Source organism: Trachypithecus francoisi, unplaced genomic scaffold (genome assembly GCF_009764315.1).
Source record: "Trachypithecus francoisi isolate TF-2019V2 unplaced genomic scaffold, Tfra_2.0 Lachesis_group12, whole genome shotgun sequence".
Lineage (NCBI taxonomy): Eukaryota > Metazoa > Chordata > Mammalia > Primates > Cercopithecidae > Trachypithecus > Trachypithecus francoisi.
Window position 1 is genome coordinate 96653816 of NW_022681457.1, and position 9154 is coordinate 96662969.

The window sequence follows — 9154 nt, forward strand, 5'->3', positions numbered from 1 at the left end:
CGTCTCTACTAAAAAAATACAAAAAACTAGCCAGGCGTGGTGGCGGGCGCCTGTAGTCCCAGCTACTCCGGAGGCTGAGGCAGGAGAATGGCGGGAACCCAGGAGGCGGAGCTTGCAGTGAGCTGAGATCCGGCCACTGCACTCCAGCCTGGGTGACAGAGCGAGACTCCGTCTCAAAAAAAAAAAAAAAAAAATGGAGGCTTGGGGCCTGGTGCAGTGGCTGACACCTTTAATCCCAGCACTTTGGGAGGCAGAGGTGGGTGGATCACCTGAAGTCAGGAGTTTGAGGCCAGCCTGGCCAACATGACAAAACCCTGTCTTTACTAAAAATAAAAAAATTAGCCAAGGGTGGTGTCAGGCACCTGTAATCCCATCTACTCGGGAGGCTGAGGAGGCTGAGGAAGGAGAATCACTTGAACCTGGGAGGCGGAGATTGTAGTGAGCTGAGATTGTGCCACTGCACTCCGGCTTGGGCAACAGAGCAAGACTCCGTCTCAAAAAAAAAAAAAAAAAAAGGCTTGGGTAGGAAGTGTGCAGGGTTTCATGGCCCTGCAGCTTCATTAGACTCAGTATCCTCCTGAAAAAAAAATTAAAAATATAACAACAGTGCTTGCTTCATCAGCTCATAACTAAAACTGGAACAATACAGAGATACAGGTATGGCCCCTGAACAAGGATGACACAGAAATTCAAGAAGCATTCCATATAATTAAAATAAATTTTAAAACATGAAAACCAAATCCCCACCCCCAAAGTACAGAAGCTTTGAGAGTAAAGTGATTCCCAAGGTCACACAATGAATGGCTGGCCTAGCTGGGTGCGTCCAGCTCCAAAACTCATTCTGCCACACTGCCTTCCCCTGCGGACATCTTTCATGATACAGAATGTGAAGGTCCCTATCTTCCGTCTTCCGGACAAGAAAGATGACCATCAAGCAGGTGAAATGACTTACATCCAAGGTCACACAGCAATAATCAGGATGCAGAGATCTTTATTTTACCTCTACTGTGCAAGATGCTTCTCATACATTTTTGTCTGAATGCATGTTATTTTCCTTCTTTTTGTTTTCTTTCTCTTTCTTTTTTTTTTTGAGATGGATTTTTGCTCTTCTTGCCCAGGCTGAAGTACAGTGGAGCAACCTCGGCTCACTGCAACCTCCACCACTCAGGTTCAAGTGATTTTTCTGCCTCAGCCTCCCGAGTAACTGGGATTACAAGCATGTACCACCATGCCCAGCTAATTTTGTATTTTTAGTAGAGATGAGATTTCTCCATGTTGGTCAGGCTGGTCTCAAACCCCCGACCTCAGGTGATCTGCCTGCCTCGGTCTCCCAAAGTGCTGGATTCCAGGTGTGAGCCACCGCGCCCGGCCAACATGTTATTTTCTTTTATCACCATTTTCCATTCACATCCTCCACAATACTTCTAGTGCAGGCGATATATATCCTTGATGTTGTAGGTATGCTTGTAAAATGTATAGTGTTATTCTGTGTGTGTATTCCTTTTACATTTACATAAAAGTTAGAGTTCACATAATTTGACCTTATTCTGTGTCTCATTCCCTCCCCCACCAGCATTATTTTTGCAATGGAATCATGTTGGAGTGTGTACATCTAGTTCAATGATGTCAATGTCTGTGGGGTCCTCCATTGTGTACATCCACTACATTCTACCCATTCCCCTGGTGATGGACACTCAGGGTGCCTTCTGTTCCGTTTACTTTTCTCTCTTTTTCTGGGCGGGGCATGGTGGGGGATAGAGTCTCACTCTGGCCCCAAGCCTGGAGTGCAGTGACACGATCATGGCTCACTGCAACCTCTGCCTCCCAGATTCAAGCTATTCTCCTGTCTCAGGCTCCCGAGTAGCTGAGATTACAGATGCCCGCCACTGTACTGGGCTAATTTATGGATTTTTTAGAAGAGACAGGGTTTCAGCCGGGCGCGGTGGCTCAAGCCTGTAATCCCAGCACTTTGGGAGGCCGAGGCGGGCGGATCACGAGGTCAGGAGATCGAGACCATCCTGGCTAACACGGTGAAACCCGTCTCTACTAAAAAATACAAAAAACTAGCCAGGCGAGGTGGCAGGCGCCTGTAGTCCCAGCTACTCGGGAGGCTGAGGCAGGAGAACGGCATAAACCCGGGAGGTGGAGCTTGCAGTGAGCTGAGATCCAGCCACTGCACTCCAGCCTGGGGGATAGAGCAAGACTCCGTCTCAAAAAAAAAAAAAAGAAGAGACAGGGTTTCACCATGTTGGTCAGGCTGGCCTTGAACTCCTGACCTCAAGTGATCTGCCCGCCTCAGCCTCCCAAAGTGCTGGGATTACAGGTGTGAGCCACCATACCCAGCCCCATTCCCTTTTTATAACCAATGCTGTGAGATTCTTCCAGGTGTTCCCTATGGACCAATATAAGAATTTCTCTAGAATGTATACCTGGGAGTGACATTCCTAGATCGTAGGCTACACTTATTTAATTTGGCAAAGAATTGCCAAATTGCTTCTGGAATGACTGTATCAGTCTACACTCCCACCCCTAGTTACACAAATTGTGTCTATTTCTGTGCATTTCTACCCACACTTGGCACTGTCCAACTTTAAAGTTGCAGGTAGGTGTAAAATAAAAATCTTGTTTTTGGTTTGGATTTCTCTAACATTACTTTTTTTTTTTTTTTTTAGGCAGGTTCTTACTCTGTCACCCAGGCCGAAGTGCAGTGGCATGAACATGACTTACTGCAGCCTTGAACTCCGGGGCTCAAGTGATCCTCCTGCCCCAGCTACCCCAGTAGCTGGGACTGCAGGCATGCCACCACACCTGGCTGACTTTAAATTATTTATTTATTTTGAAGGAGTTTTACTCTGTTGCCAAGGCTGGAGTGCAGTGGTGCAATCTTGGTTCACCACAACCTCTGTCTCCTGAATTCAAGCAATTCTCCTGCCTCAGCCTCCCCAGTAGCTGGGATTACAGGCATGTGCCATCATACCCAGTTAATTTTTGTATTTTTAGTAGAGACAGGGATTTCACCATGTTGTCTGGATGGTCTCGAACTCCTGACCTCAAGTGATCTGCCCACCTCAGCCTCCCAAAGTGCTGGGATTATAGATGTGAGCCACTGCACTTGGCCAATTCTTTCTTTGTTTGCCAGGCTGATCGCAAACTCCTGAGCTTAAGCAATCCTCCCTCCGTGGCCTTCCAAATTGGTGGCATTACAGGGGTAAGTCACTGAGCCCAGCAATCTCACATTACTAATGGGTTTGTAGTCACATACTCATTAGACATTTGAGTTTAAATTCAGACAATTCTGACTCCAACGTCCATACAGTGTCACAGAATGATCAGTAAAGTGATTTCTGGGGCTACATTGCCAGGGTTTAATTTCTGTCTCTGCCACTTCCCAGTCTGTGATTTTTAGGCAGACTTAACCTCTCTCGGCCATTTTCTTCATCTGTAAAATGGGAAAAATAATACTGACAACATAATAGGATGGTTTTGAGGATTTAGAATTGGTGGTTAGAACAGTGCTTTCCATGAAATGAACTTAGTAAATATTATCTCCTGGCTGGGCACGGTGGCTCATGCATGTAATCCCAGCACACTGGGAAGCCAAAGTGTGAGGATCGCTTAAGCCCAGGAGTTTGAGACCAGCCTGGGCAACATAGGGAGACTCCGTCTCCACAAAAAAGTACCAAAACTAGCTGGGCGTGATGGCACACATCTGTAGTCCCAGCTACTTGGGAGGCTGAGGCGAGAGAATTGCTTGAGCCTAGGAGGTGGAGGCTGCAGTGAGCTGTGATCACACCACTGCATTCCAGCTTGGGCAACAGAGTAAGACTCTGTCTCAAAAAAAAGTGTTATGTCCTGTCCTGACAGAGTGTGTCTTTCTCCACACATAACCTCCCTTTTCTTTCTTTCTTTCTCTCTCTCTCTTTCTTTCTTTCTTTTCTTTCTTTCTTTTTTTCTTTCTTTTTTCTTTCTCTTTCTTTCTTTCTTTTTCCTTCCTTCCTTCCTTCCTCCCTCTCTTCCTCCCTCCCTTTCTTCTTCTTTTTTTTTTTGACAGAGTCTCACTCTGTCGCCAGGCTGGAGTATAGTGGTGTGATCTCGGCTCACTGCAACTTCTGCTTCCCGGGTTCAAACGATTCTCCTGCTTCAGCCTCCTGAGTAGCTGGGACTACAGGCACGTGCCACCATGCCCAGAAAATTTTTGTATTTTTAGTAGAGACAGAACTTCACCATGTTGACCAGGATGGTCTCGATCTCTTGACCTCATGATCTGCCTGCCTTGGCCTCCCAAAGTGCTGGGATTACAGGTGTGAGCCACTGCGCCTGGCCCATAACCTCCCTTTTCACTCCAGCCCATAATCCCATCCCCTTGCCCCTTTTCACCAAGTTCATGTTGTATAACTCTGTATTTTCCTTAGAAACCTGAAACCATAGCAGAGAGGAACACAGTGGGACTAATCAGGCTTTCCTTGTATTTGACTTCCCAGACCATGCTAAAACACACTGAGAGTTTTTTAAGAAGCCAGAATTGCTACACACATGAGTCAGGGAATTTTGGCCTTTGGAATGAAAAGGATGAGTTAGTTCCCCAAAAAGGAGGATGGGGCATCAAAGGACAACATCAACAGAGTGAAAATGCAACCCACGGAATGAAAGAAAATGTTTGCAAAATCATACATCTAATACAAGATTGACACCTAGAATATATAACTCCACAACGAAAACCAAACAACTTAATGTAAAAATGGGCCAAGTACTTGAATATACATTTCTCCAAAGAAGACCTACAAATGACCAGTGAACACTTGAAAAGATGCTCAATACGACCAATCTATAGAGAAAAGCAAATCAAAATCACTATGAGATAAAAACACAAAACAAGTGTTAGCAATGATGTTTAAAAATTGGAAACTGTGGGCCGGGCACAATGGCTCACGCCTGTAATCCCAGCACTTTGGGAGGCTGAGGCAGGCAGATTACGAGGTCAGGAGATCGAGACCATCCTGGCTAACACAGTGAAAACCCCGTCTCTACTAAAAATGAAAAAAATTAGCTGGGTGTGGTGGCGGGCGCCTGTAGTCCCAGCTACTCAGGAGGCTGAGGCAGGAGAATCGCTTGAATCCGGGAGATGGAGGCTGCCGTGAGCCGAGATCGCACCACTGCACTCCAGCCTGGGTGACACAGCGAGACTCTTTCTCAAAAAACAAAAAACAAAACAAAACAAAAAATTGGAAACTGTGCATCCTCACTTTGCTAGTGAGAATGTACAATGGTTAACTGCTGTAGAAAATAATGTCAGTTCCTCAAAAAATTAAACCTAGAATCATTATATGGGCTGGGTGCGGTGGCTTATGCCTGTAATCCTAACACTTTGGGAGGCTGAAGCAGGAGTATTACTTGAGCCCAGGACTTCGAAACCAGCTTGGGCAACATAAGGAGACCCTATCTCTGTTTAAAGAAAAAAAGCTGGGTGTTGTGGTGCACATCTGTAGTCCCAGCTACTCAGGAGGCCAAGGCAGATGCACTGTTTGAGCCCGGGAGGTCTAGGCTGCAGTGAGCCATGATTACGCTACTGCACTTCAGCCTGAGCAACAGAGTGAGACCCTATCTCAAAAAAAAAAAAAAAGAATCATCATTTAATCTAGTAATTCCTTTTTTTTTTTTTGACAAGAGTCTCACTCTGTCACCCAAGCTGGAGTACAGAGGCATCATCATGGTTCATGGCAGCCTCAAAGTTCTGGGCTCAGGGGATCCTCCCACCTCAGCCTCCCCAGTAGCTGGGATTACAGGTGTGTACTGCCACACCCAGTTAATTTGATCTAGTGATTCACTTCTGAGTACAAACCTCAAAGTTTTGAAAACAGGGACTCAAGCAGATAGATATTCGTAGTAACATTATTCACAATACCCAAAAGGTGGGAGTGACGCAAATGTCCACTGAGGAATGAATGGGTAAACAAAATATGGCATTGACATGCAATTAAACATTATTCAGGCCATGAGTGGTGGCTCATGACTGTAATCCCAGCACTTTGGGAGGCCAAGGCAGGAGGATCGTTTGAGACTAGGAGTCTGAGATCAGCCTGGGCAAAATACCAAGACCTCATCTCTACTTAAAAAAAAAAAAAAATTCGCTGGGTACAGTGGCATGCACCTGTAGTCCCAGTTACTCAAGGAGGCTGAGGCAGGAGGATCACTTGAGCTCAGGAGATCCAGGCTGCAGTGAGCTGTGATTGTGCCACTGCACTCCAGCCTGGGTGACAGAGCAAGACCCTGTGTCAAAAAAAAAAATTGGCGGGGAGCTGTGGCTCATGCCTGTAATTCCAGCATTTTGTAAGGCCAAGGTAGGCGGATCAGCTGAGGTCAGGAGTTTGAGACCAGCCTGGCCAACGCGGAGATACCCCATCTCTACTAAAAATACAAAAAAATTAACTGGGCGTGCTGATGTGTGACTGTAATCTCAGCTACTCGGGTGGCTGAGGCAAGAGAATTGTTTGAATCCAGGAGGCAGAGGTTGCAATAAGCCAAGATCATGCCACTGCATTTCAGCCTGGGCAACAGAGCACGACTCTAACAAACAAAAAAACAAAACAACAACAACAAAGATTAATTCGTTTTAAAAAGGAAAGAAATTCTGACATATGCTACAAAGATGGAAGAACTTTGAAGACATTATGTTAAATAATATAAGCCAGATACAGAAGGACAAATATTGTATGATTCCACTTATATACAGTACCCAGAGTAATCAAATTTGTAGAGACAAAAAGTAGAGCGGTGATTGCCATGGAGAGAAGGGGGAAATGGAGAGTTAGTGTTTAATGGGTACAGAGTTTAAATTTGGAAAGGTCAAAGTTCTGGAAATGTATGGCGGTGATGGTTGCACAACAATATGAATATTTCTTAATGTGCTGAGCTGTATACTTAACGGTTAAAATGGTACATTATAGGTTACCTCAATTAAAAAAAAAAAACTTACAAAAAGAGAAGAGGGGATTGAAACTGCCTGTGCAAAATAATGACTGAGACAGTGAGAGAGATCTAACCTCACCAGCTCCATCTTGCTTCTAATCTTTAAGCTGTCCTTGTTCCTTCCTGGGCATAGGCTGAACTAACTTTGGGAGGAACTTAGTTTATAGTTTAAAACAAAGACAATACCAGCCCTTTCCCAAAACAAACCTCCTTCTTGCCTGGAGACTAGACTGCCTTTGTAGGACTAACAAATTAGCCACAAGATTAGAAATTATGGTTTAGGAGTCATGCGACTGTAGGCTACAAGATTCTGACTTTCCCTAAACTGTTCCTGAGATCAGTGCTTAAGATATTTTGCAGACCCTGCACTTGGTGGATCAGCTGGGCACCACCCACATCTATAAACTGGCTCATCTGATCTGTGGCCTCCACCCAGGAACTGACTCAGAGCAAGAGGACAGCTTCACCTTCCCATGAGTTCATCTCTGACCTCACCAATCAGCACTCTCAGTAAACCGGCCTTCCCCAACTCACTAAATTATCCTTAAAAACTCTCGTCCCTAAATGATAGGGGAGACTGATATGAGTAATAATAAAACTCTGGTCTCCCGCACACCTGGTTCTGCGTGAATTATTCTTTCTCCATTGGAATTCCCCTGTCTTGAGAAATAGGATCTGTGTAGGCAGCAGGCAAGGTGAACCCGCTGGGCTGTTACAGGATGAGAAGAAGCAGGCTGAGCTGGGGGAGATTCAGGCTCCCAAAGGAACCTTTCTCACAGTGGGTTCTCATGTTCAAGGTGATGTTTCCTGCCATTGAGGCATCAAACTCTGCTTGAATTACTAAGTGTGAAAGAGCTTAGTCAATACAATTCTATATATGTGATATCCTTTCATTCCACAAAAGATCCACCATATGCTGTGGGGACAAGTAAAAAAAAGACAAGGTCCCTGCACTCACACTCTAGCAAGTAGCAGATGTGTTAAATATGCAAGAGGGTTGGCTTTGCTGTTTCATGCTCACCGGGCTTGTGAGAGTCCATCGTGAGCAACTCTTCCCAACTCTGTGTTCAGAGATGTCATGTTGGTAACCTGAAATCAGCCATGGTGGTAGTACTTACACCATAGAAATTAGCAAAAACTATAAATCAGGGCTATTATAGTTTGACTCTCAGGCCTGACACTTGCTGGCTATGTGATCCTGGGCATTTGCCTCAGTTTCTTTATATGTAAAATGGATATAATAAATGTCAATTCCCTTCTCTTCACTCTTCTAAGATGTGGATAATTTAACACCTGGGATGGGTCACTGTTCTTGAATCACAGAGAGCCTGCCTCTCCTTAGGTAACTGCTGATGCCCCTCTCCTATCGGCCCAGTTGGCACAAATGTTGCCCCAGGCTACGGGTTGGCCGGAGAGGGCAGCAATCCAGAAGTAACTTCACATACATTCGTGTATTCTGTGGGCACTGTGGAGAGAGAGGAGGACTAGAAAGGAAAGAGAAGACGGCAGCTCTCCGTAGTCCATTTGTTTACACTTGGTCTTATGTGTGGCCTGTTAATGGCTCCTAACATTAGGGATGTTTCACAACAAATGACCTTTAACTACAGTAGCAGCCAAAATAAGTTCAGGAGGGCAAGAGGGGCAATGGGGAAGACCATGGACCTTGGAGTTAGAGCTGGATTTGTCTCCTAGTTCTGACGTCACTAGTTGTTTGGCCTTAGGTAACTGATTGTCTATCTCTGAACCTCAGTTTCCCCAGTTGTAAAAATGAAGATAATGGCAACTACTGCACGGATATGTTAGGAGGCTCTGGGGAGGTAATGGACTCAAACTCCTGGCCTCAAGTGATCCTCCTGCCTCAGCCTCCTGGGTAGGTGGGATTTACAGGCACAAGCCACCGCCCAGCTTGGGAAGGTAATGGAGAGGAAATCATTTTATAATCTGTCAAGGATTATTATACATACCATTGAACATGAGCAATTAACTGCAGCAAGAATGCGTGTTGCCTAATATCTATTGTCTCTCTCTTCCTAAGTAGAAGAACCCCTGTTTTTAATCTAGGTGCTAGCAATGCACCTAGCCAAAAGATTACATTCCTTATAGCTAGGTGTAGCCCTGTGACTAAGTTATGGTCAATGAGATGTAAATTGTAGGGGAGAAAAAAGAACTTCCTCTTTACCCTTCATAG

At 45.1% G+C, this 9154-nt stretch overlaps 1 non-coding gene across 1 annotated transcript; it reads left to right on the plus strand.

Moving 5' to 3' along the window:
• The first annotated feature begins 608 nt into the window (after window positions 1-608).
• LOC117094003 lies at window positions 609-711 on the plus strand. The gene has a single exon (XR_004441343.1). It is a non-coding gene; the product is annotated as a U6 spliceosomal RNA (small nuclear RNA).
• Window positions 712-9154: the final 8443 nt, after the last annotated feature.